This window comes from Ipomoea nil, unplaced genomic scaffold (genome assembly GCF_001879475.1).
Source record: "Ipomoea nil cultivar Tokyo-kokei standard unplaced genomic scaffold, Asagao_1.1 scaffold0457, whole genome shotgun sequence".
In the NCBI taxonomy this organism is placed as follows: domain Eukaryota; kingdom Viridiplantae; phylum Streptophyta; class Magnoliopsida; order Solanales; family Convolvulaceae; genus Ipomoea; species Ipomoea nil.
This window is the reverse complement of record NW_017616885.1, coordinates 43,465-54,039: the sequence shown is the minus strand read 5'-3', so window position 1 is coordinate 54,039 and position 10,575 is coordinate 43,465.

The window sequence follows — 10,575 nt, the reverse complement described above, 5'->3', positions numbered from 1 at the left end:
TCGCCGGAGACTCGCCGGAAATCTGGCCGGAAAATCCACCGGAAAAGTACCACCTATCGCAATGCCAAAGATACCCCTCGGAATCCGCACCCCGGAGTGGAACAATGCCGATTACACCGTGATCGGAGGTAAAGCACTTGAACCCGACCAATTCTCTCCGGAATTGGTTGATATGCTTAAACACCAAGGACTTTTAGATACGTATCTCACCATCAAAGGGGATACGTACCCCGAATTGGTGAAGGAGTTCTATCAACACCTTGTAGCCACCAAATGGGGTGACAAGGTAGAAATCACCACCAAAGTCCGCGGCAAGGAAATTGTGCTTTCCGAAGGCCGTTTGGCCAAGCTCTTGAAATTGACCACCACGGGTGTGTCCGACTATGACCGGAAGGGGTGGATTGACACCCAAACTACGGGACACAAGGACTACCTCGGGTACTTACTCGGGAAAGAGGATGAGTTCACCTCGGCCACCCGACCAAACCGGAAATGGCTATCGGCGGAGCAAAAGATATTGGTTATGATTGTAACCGATAGCCTCTTGCCCACCAACAACAAGAGCAAGGATGTGGGAAGCTTGGAGTGCACCTTTGCGTATCTCCTAAAACATAAAATCAAGTTCAACCTGCCGGCACTCATGCTAAAGCACATGGAGTTCTGCAAAACAAACAACCGGCTTAGCCTACCTTACGGGATGATCCTAAGTTGGATCATGGAGAAAAAGGGGGTAGACCTAAGCCACACCAAAGTCAAGACCGCCAATGGCATGGTTTTCAATGCCCAAAACCTCCGCCGCAACGACATCTACTACATCGAAGGAGGGCACTATCTCACCCTCGAAGGAATTTGCCAAAAACCCGATGAGAAACGTAGGGAATTGGTTGATCGGTTAGACATCTCCAACAAAAAACTCAAGCGGGCCATGCAAGATTGCGGAAGCACGGAGGGAAATGAAGAACAAGAGGAGGAAGACGGGCCTAACCCTTCAGTGCACCCACAGCCAGGAGGGAACCCGAGGGGGCAAGGCGAGGGTTCGGTCAACGAACGCATACTCGCACAGCTCGACCGGCAGAATCAAATCATGGAAGAAGGGTTCTCGTCCCTGATTCACACCACACGCGCACTTGATCGAAGGGTAGCAGCGATCGAGGCCGCCTTGGGCACTCGCGGTGCACCCAGTTCCAGCGCAGGAAACCGAGGTACAACCGAAAACTTCCTTACCACAACACCATCGAAAGTTCAGCCTACCCCAAGCCAAGACAAACGTAAGGCCGCAACCCTAATCAGGAGGCTGAGCTACGAGGTGTCTAGGGGTGAAAGGATGGACTATAACACCGGGCTTCGGGGACGAAGCCCCTTGTAAGGGGGGGAGAGTGTAACACCCCGTGTTACGGCCCCTAAAACCATTTAATTAATCAATCTTTAGCCCAAGAGAAGGAATAAATCATAATGACTAATTAGGGAAAAAGGCCCACCACAGTCCATGGGCCCTCATGTAGAAACCCAACCCCTAAACCCAATCCTTAGTTCCAAAAGGAATAGAATTAGCAAGCCTATAATATTAGTCCCACATTAGGACTGCTAAATATATAAATAGGGGACTTAAGAGACACCTAGAATCCCCCACAAGATTAACGCCCCACCACCCCGAAACGGGCTCCAAGAATCCCCTTAGGAGAAATCAAGAAAGCAAGGAAGCTTAAAGAAAGATCCTTCATAGCCAAGGAATTAATTAAGGCTAAGAGGTAACCCATGTCTCAACAAAACCTATTTTCATAGTTATGAATTCCCCTTAGGGTTTCCCCCATATTATGTGAATGGCGAAATTATGGTGATTATTATTGATGTTGATTTAATGATTCCATGGGGAATCTTGATAATCTTGATATTGGGAGATTCTTGATAATTATGGTGTTCTTGGTAATTATATCGAGTTCTTGATGTTTATGCGTTGTTCTTGATAATTATGTGATGCTCTTGATGTTTATGTGTTATTCTTACCGAATCTTGCAATTAGAAGACGAACCGTATTCTTGTTGATATAAAAGTGATTAGAACCCTAGGTTATAACGTATGATCTTATTCTTGGATTATCGGGTCGGGAATTCGCATGTTTGGGTGTTGATTATATTTAGAAAAGCATGATAGGTTATGTGTCGTTCGTTTCTCGTAATTGATCCGTTAATTGTCTACGTGTTGTCGTTAATTGCGTTGTAAAGTGTCTAAACATGGTTTCGGGTTCCACAACGGTTCCCGGGGCGCAATTGTTGAAAAAGAGTCAGTGGGGGGTAGGTGGGGGGGTAGGGGACCCGCCACCTACCTGGTGCCGAGAATCACCGCCTGGCAGCGGGTGGCCGGCGGGCAGGCAGCTGCCCGCCGGCGACCCGCTGCCCGGAATAGTAAAACCGGCGGGCAGCCGGCGGGTGGCCCCCCCACCCACCGGCTACCCGCTGGAAATTCATCCCGCCCGGGACCCTGGCTTCCCCGTTTGATGTTCCCCGTTCCCCGTGGTGTCCCAACGGACTCCGTTTATCGTGCCTATGTCTAGTTTGATGTGTCGGGTACCGTTCGTAGGTTTATGAGTCTGTTATATTGCATGCTAGATGAATTGGTATCCCGTTGACCTAGGTGAAGGAAGTATGAACCCCTTAGGACTATTCTTAGTAAGTGATGGATCACGCATAGGGTTGTTATACGCTTTATCCCCCTTCCCAATGTGTAACGTGGGTTGTATGTGCTTGCTATGTGTTACGTGTGTGTGCTACCCCAATTCGGTTGCGATCGGATTGGTTATCCTGAGCTGCGGTTCAGAAGCTGGCTGCGGTCAGATTGGTATTCCTGGCTGCGGTCAGATGATATTCTCTTGGGCTGCGGTCCACCGTTTGGTTGCGATCAAACGTTTCTATACGAGCTGCGGTTCATCCTTTATCCTGGCTGCGGTCAGATGACACTCTCTTGGGCTGCGGTCCACTGTTTGGTTGCGATCAAACATTATGATGAGCTGCGGTTCATCGGTCGGTTGCGATCGACCTCCCCGTGTTGCGATACGGGGCATGGTGCTGCGGGGCTGTGTCAGAGCTATATGCGCTGAACCTCATGTATGGGCATTTGATCGGTCCTGTGGCGCCAACAATGTGCGGTATGTGTGTGATATGGACGAGTTGTGACTATGAGTGCCTTGGGATGTGACTGTGGGTCTCATATTGGGGATTGTTTATGATGGGTTATGATTATTGTTTATGCTTTGCCTTATCTGCCTTATCTATTGTGAACTGCATATGCTCGTTATAACTGTTGCTTGTGTCTGGCCTTATCTGTCAAGTCATTCCCGGTTTTAAAGCTAGAGTTTGTAGGATATATCTTCATGCTCAAAATGGTTTTCATATATCTATATATATCTCTATATGTATTGTATTTCAACGCGTTGGAGTGGGTTACCAGCATCTCTCGCTGAACAGATATATTTGGCTTTCAGGCACAGAGGACTAGGGCACTGGAGCGCGCTAGAACTGGAGCGTAGCAGTAGAGTAGTTTCCCTTTCGGCCTGCGTGCCATATTATGCATTATGTTTCAATGGATATTAGCTAGACCGCCTGTGCACCTGGGTTCTCTAGCCCAGGTGTGGCATAGCACCCCACACACTTATGAGATACTTGGGATGTAATGAGATATTACCTTTATTATGTGAGTTTAAAATGTCTTGAAAATCTGGGGTGTTACAGTGCCATCCCTGACTTCTACAGCAACAGCACAAATACGTGAGGAAACTCAAGGCCCACACCCTTACCTGGTGCCTTAACTAAAGGAAACCAAAGCTAAAAGGAAAACAAGCACAGGAAGCACAACAGAAAACAATAAAGGAACTCACAACCTCACAGCGCGTCCTAAAGTCCTAAGCCTAACACTTAGATTCTTAAGGTCGCTTAAGGGTCTCAAACCACACTTAGCCACTTAGAAAGTCTAGACCTAACTCATCCTAGGTTCAAACCTAGGCTCTGATACCAACTGTAAAACCCCCCAAACATGACCTATATAAAAAGGCCTTAACACATGCAGATCATACAACAATACACTAGCACAACGGAAGATAAAACGATAACTGGATAGAAGGAATCCAAACGGGGTGTTATGCCACGTCAACCAACCACGGTAAATGCTACGGCGGTCAAATCTGCAATGTGTATACATCTATCCCAAAGACATCAGTCTAAAACTACATTGGCACACAGGCCACAAAACAAGGATAAAGGTACTAAGCTACCGGCCACTAGACATCGCGCTCGTCTAGACATCACCTGTAAGAACACAAAGATAAACATGGGACGACGCCCGGTCAGCGAATAATGCTGGTAACCCACCAATACAGCTCCATAATCACGTCACGGCCACCACGAGGACCGCTGCAATACCTTGGTGACTAGTGTCCCATACCACTAATCGTGCAATCTAGGTAAATCCACACACGCATCACACCTCAACAAGAATCAATAAACGGATCACAACGAAGGTATGAAGCATACTCAATCAAGGAATGGGTCACAGCCCAACAACAACAACGATGAATAACACAAGTTATCATCAACCAAACGGAAGGTACAAACAACACACACGCTAGCATTTAGATACCAAATAGTTCCACAAAAGAACATCGGGAAGTCAAAAGACCAAATACCGAGTTAAAAGAATCAAGGGGAACAAATCCCGAACAAACGCCAACATGTACCCCGCGTGTGGACACACGGGTAGTGTGATGCCCCATATTTTTGTGCACTATATTTCCTAATCATTGTTTCCTAATTTTAATCTATTCCTTGTGCTCCAAGTCTAACCTAATATCTTCCTAAACTCAAATTATTATTTGAGCCTAATTAATAATATTTTGGTCCTAATATATATATATATATATATATATATATATATATATATATATATATATATATATATATATATGTATATGTATATATTTTTCTAATAATATATATTTTGTACGTATGATATGGCATGGAACATATATATGTTATAGTTTTCCATAACCCTAATATGTATATTAATATTATTTTAAGCTTTTAAGTATTTTAGTTCCCTACAAATAGAATTATTATTTATAATACAAGTTATTAGTTAAGTATTTAAGTAGTAGTCAGATTGTTCCAGATAACCTAATTCAATATATATTCTTCTATCTCTCTATGTCGACAATCCCTCCCTCCTAAATAGATAAAACCCTAGTCTTTTCTTCTTATCAATTGATTCAAGAATTAGATGTGAAATATCATTACTGTTATCATTTTTATAAATATGGAGACTTGTGTTCATAATAATTAGGTGTGGAATACGCTAATCTGTGTTATATCTATGAGGTTAATAGGATGTTTGGAAATACATTTTTGGAAATATTGGTATCAGAGCGGTACGAACCTTTGGGAGCCTAGATTGTGCCTATGCTAGGTTTCTGAAGATCATCAAGCTTAGGTGATTGCTTTTGGGCATCATTAGAGGTAAGATTTATGTCTACTCAAAATGTATTTACCCCAAAGAAAAATCACTTTTTCTATGTGTTTATGTGATTCATGATTTTAATGAATTTGTGATATTTAGTATTGTAAGTTATTTGATCATATTATGTGAGTAGATATATGAGTTTTGATGTTTGGAAATCCCTGCATATGTGATATGGTGATTAAAAAGGATAAACTTTACAGAATTTGATCATTGCATGAGAAAATTCCGACTGGCGCAGCTGGAAAGAAAAATTCGTAAAAAATGCTTCCTAAACGTATATTTGCTTGAAATGTTTTATGGATAACCTAGACTTGATATATTTTATGTTTGTAAAAAGTTTTGGTTAAAATTATGTTTCGTTTTTTCCAGAAAAATTTCGTAAAGTTGAGGCAGTGTACTGCCAGTTTAATTTCTGTTTGGGCAGTGTTGGGAAATATTTCGGGAAAAATACTTCTAGGCCTTAGATTGGCTTGAAACTTTTTGTGTGTAGTCTAGACTCTTTGTATTACTTATCTGGAGAATTTCATATGAAAATATGTTACCGAATTTTCTCAGTAAATTCTGAAATTCAGGTCATTATTTCTGAAAAGTTTTGTCAGTTTTAGATATTCAGAAGTTGCTTGCTTGTGAAATATTTGGTATAAAAACTTACATTTAATTAACTTTGGACATGGAGGATTTGTACTTGGATTTTTATTGTGAGGTTGGTCTCTCACTTTTGGTTATGGATCTTGTGAGGCTGGTCTCTCACATTTGATTCTGGAATATTAGTATGTACCTTGTGGGGTTGGTGGTCTCTCACAATCGAGTTCGTTCTACCCATTGGGGTTGGTCTCTCAATGGGGGTATGCATACTTAAGGATTGATCTCGAGCCAACTGGGTTGGTCTCTGGTTGGTTGGTTTTGGTCACTGGGGCCGAAGTAATGGCTCTTGCCTTGTATTTTTCCTCCTCATTGACTTGGTGGTAAATAAAGGATTAAATCCTAATATTGAGAAAAGTGGTCAAACGTGAAAGTTATTGTATTTTGTGTTAAATTAATTGATGATATGGTAAATTTTGGAATGTTATATGAATTTTAATTTATACTTATTATGTGGTTGACTTTGTAATTGGTAATTAAATGTGAAGAAATGGTAGGAGGGAATATTGCTAGTATAATATGATTAAGGGGTTAATGTGGAATTATGTGCTCCAAGGTGTTATGTATTATGTGTAAAATGTTTTACAGGGTGGAGTAAGTCTTTCCAGCTGTTGTATGCTGAATTTGTTCCCCCTTTAGCTATTTTGCAGGTAATGTGGCACGAGTATCTGGAGCATGAGAGCGATTCATCTTTTAGAACTTTGAAGTTTTATATTATTTTAGAAAAATCTAGAAGTGAATTCTTAGACAATTGTATTTAATGCGTTGTAATAGAACAAATTATGGATTGTTTTTAGTAGTGTTGTTTTTAGCCTGTGCGTTTGGATATAGGTTGTTATCTAAACGTGGAGGTAGCATCCCTTTTTCCTTTTGTTCTGTTTAGCTTCCGCAACTAAAAATGGTTTTTAATAAAATAAATTCATTTTTATAAGTTATTTTGGTTAATTGAAAATGGCGGTGTTACAGGTAGGCCCCTACCTGTGGTCCTGACCGCGGGTACCAACAACCACAAGCCTCGTTCCCGCGAGTGGGGCGGCGGGTAGGGCTCTCCCCGTCGTTCCGCCCGCGGGTACGTCCCTGGGTCCAAAATAATCCCTTCGGGGATTTTCAACTCCAAACTCAAATTCAAGTCCAAAACATGCCAAACCTCACCCAATACAACAAAATGACTTGAATCATGGAAAATGCCAAGCAATGGCACAAAAGAACCCTAAACACAAGCTCTAGATATGCATTTTCACAAGACAAATGCATAAACACAAACATTTCATAGCAAAACACATGTAGAATCCAAGAAATCACATATAGGTAAGCAAAATAGATTTTATAGAGCATGGGTTACCTCTTGTAGACTAAAAGACTTCACTTTACACCTCAACAAGCTCCTTACAAGGCTCACTTTCCAAACCCACTTCATGATAAAACCAAAAGATCATAAATATCCTACTTTTAAGAAAAAGACATCTAAGATGAAACCAAAAACACAAGATGGACTTAGATCTTACCCTCCTAGATGCCCAAATAGGTGAAAGGTTGAATCTTGGAAGCAAATCTTGGAATCTTGACAAGATTTCAACTTAGCTTGGAGGAAAAGCTACTCACCTTTCTTGAGAGAAGGTAGAGCTAATTTCTAGGAAATGTAAGGAATGAAATGAAGAAGTCTTCTAGGTTAGGTTATGTAACACCCCGTGTTACGGCCTTCAATCCCGGATTAATTATTTAATTAATCCCGTTAATAATAATTAAATATGATTTAATTCGGTTAGGTTTCCCTTTAATTAATTAATGAGGTCCACCATGAACCGTGGACCCTTGCCCAAACAAGAGTCTTAGGCCTATTAGGAATAAAGGAAGTAGGCCTTCTACTATTCAGATTATGATTAGGATTCTCTTTAATTAATTAATATGTTCCACTATGGACCATGGACCTTTATCCCTAAAACAAGTCCTTAGTCCTATAAGGAATAGAATTAGTAAACCCATACCATTCAGGCCCTAATTAGGAGTCTTAAATATATAAATAGGGATATAGAAGGCACCTAGATAATCTCTCACCACCCAAAGAGCTCCAAGAATTCCCTTAAAAGAAATCAAGAAAGCAAGAAAGCTTAAAGAAAGACCCTTCATAGCCAAGGAATTAATTAAGGCTAAGAGGTAACCCATGTCTCAACAAAACCTATTTTCATAGCTATGATTCCCCTCTTAGGATTTCCCCATATTATTGTGTATTGATGATTTGTGATATTATTATTGGTGGGATGATTCCATGGGTGATCTTGATGATGAGAGGTTCTCAATAATTATGGTCCTCTTGATGATTATATGACGTTCTTGATAATGATATGGTGTTCTTGATGTTCTTAATGATTATATGAGGTTCTTGATAGTTATATGATATTCCCACCGAATCTTGATTTCGAAAGATGAATTGTGTTCTTGTTGATTTAAAAATAATTAGAACCCTAGTTTATGTCGTGGAATCCGTATGGTATTATTCTTGGTATATTGGGTGGGAATTCACATGATTGGGTGTTGATTATGTTTAGAAAAGCATGATAGGTTATGTGCCGTATGTTTCTTGATTTTGATCCATTAATTGTCTACGTGTACTATCAATTGCGTTTGAAAGTGTCTAAGCATGGTTTCGGGTTCCACAAAGGTTCCCGGGGCGTTTTTGGTGAAAAAGAGTCAGTGGGGGGTAGGTGGGAGTAGGGGACCCGCCACCTACCCGCGGCCTAGTTGGGCAACGCCGGCGGGCGGGCAACTGCCCGCCGGGCACCCGCTGTCCGGAATAGTAAAACGCCGGCGGGCAGCCGGCGGGTGACCTGTAACACCCCGTGTTACGATCCCTAAAATCAATTAAATCATTTAATCAATTACCCAAAAGAAAGAATTAAATCACAAGAATTAATTAGGAAAGGCCCACCATAGTCCACGGGCCCTTATCCCTAAACCCAATCCTTAGTCCCAAAAGAAATAGAATTAGCAAGCCTATAATATTAGTTCCTAACTAGGACTCCGAAATATATAAATAGGGGACTTAAGAGGCACCTAGAACCCCCCACCGCAATAAACGTCCCACCACCCCAAAGAGATCCAAGAATTCCCTTAGAAGAAATCAAGAAAGCAAGAAAGCTTAAAGAAAGACCCTTCATAGCCAAGGAATTAATTAAGGCTAAGAGGTAACCCATCTCTCAACAAAACCAATTTTCATAGCTATGATTCCCCTCTTAGGATTTCCCCATATTATTATGTATTGATGATTTGTGATATTATTATTGATGATTGGTGGGATGATTTCCATGGGTGATCTTGATGATGAAAGGTTCTTGATAATTATGGTGTTCTTGATGATTATATGACGTTCTTGATAATTACATGGTGTTCTTGATGTTCTTAAATGATTATATGAGGTTCTTGATTGTTATATGATATTCCTACCGAATCTTGATTTTGGAGGATGAATTGTGTTCTCGTTGATTTAAAAATAATTAGAACCCTACGTTATATCGTGGAATTCGTATGGTATTATTCTTGGTATGTTGGGTGGGATTTTGCATGATTGGGTGTTTATTATGTTTAGAAAAGCATGATAGGTTATGTGCCGTTTGTTTCCTAATTTTGATTCGTTAATTGTCTATATGTTTTATCAATTGCGTTTGAAAGTGTCTAAGCATGGTTTCGGGTTCCACAAAGGTTCCCGGGGCGTTTTTGGTGTAAAAGAGTCAGTGGGGGGTAGGTGGGGGTAGGGGACCCGCCACCTACCCACGGCCAAAAAGGGTAGCTCCGGCAGCGGGCAGCCGGCGGGCGGGCAGCTGCCCGCCGGGCACCCGCTGCCCGGAACAGTAACGCCGGCGGGCAGCCGGCGGGTGAACCCTCACCCACCGGGTACCCGCTGGAAAGTACCCCCGTGACGTCCCAACGGACTCCGTCTATCGTGCCTATGTCTAGTTTATATTTCGGGTACCGTTCGTAGGTTTTATGAGGCTTATATATTGCATGCTAGTTGAATTGGTATCCCGTTGACCTAGGTATAAGAAGTATGAACCCCTTAGGAGTATTCCTAGTTGTGGATGACCACGCATAGGTTTCATTATACGTTTTCTTCCCCTTCCCCAATGTGCTAATATGGGTTGCATGTGCTTGTTATATGTTATGTGTGTATGTTACCCCGACTTGGTTGAGATCAATCGGGTTATACGGGCAGTCGGGTGGGCTGAGAACCATACCGGCTGTTAACCAGGCTGGTAGAGACCGGTCAGGTATATAAATATTATATAGGACTAAGGTCCACTATACGGGCAGTTGAATGGGTTGAGAACCATCCCAACTGTTAACCAGGTTGGTAGAGACCGGTCAGGTATATAAATATTATATAGGACAAAGGTCCACTATGCGGGCAGTTGAATGGGTTGAGAACCATCCCAA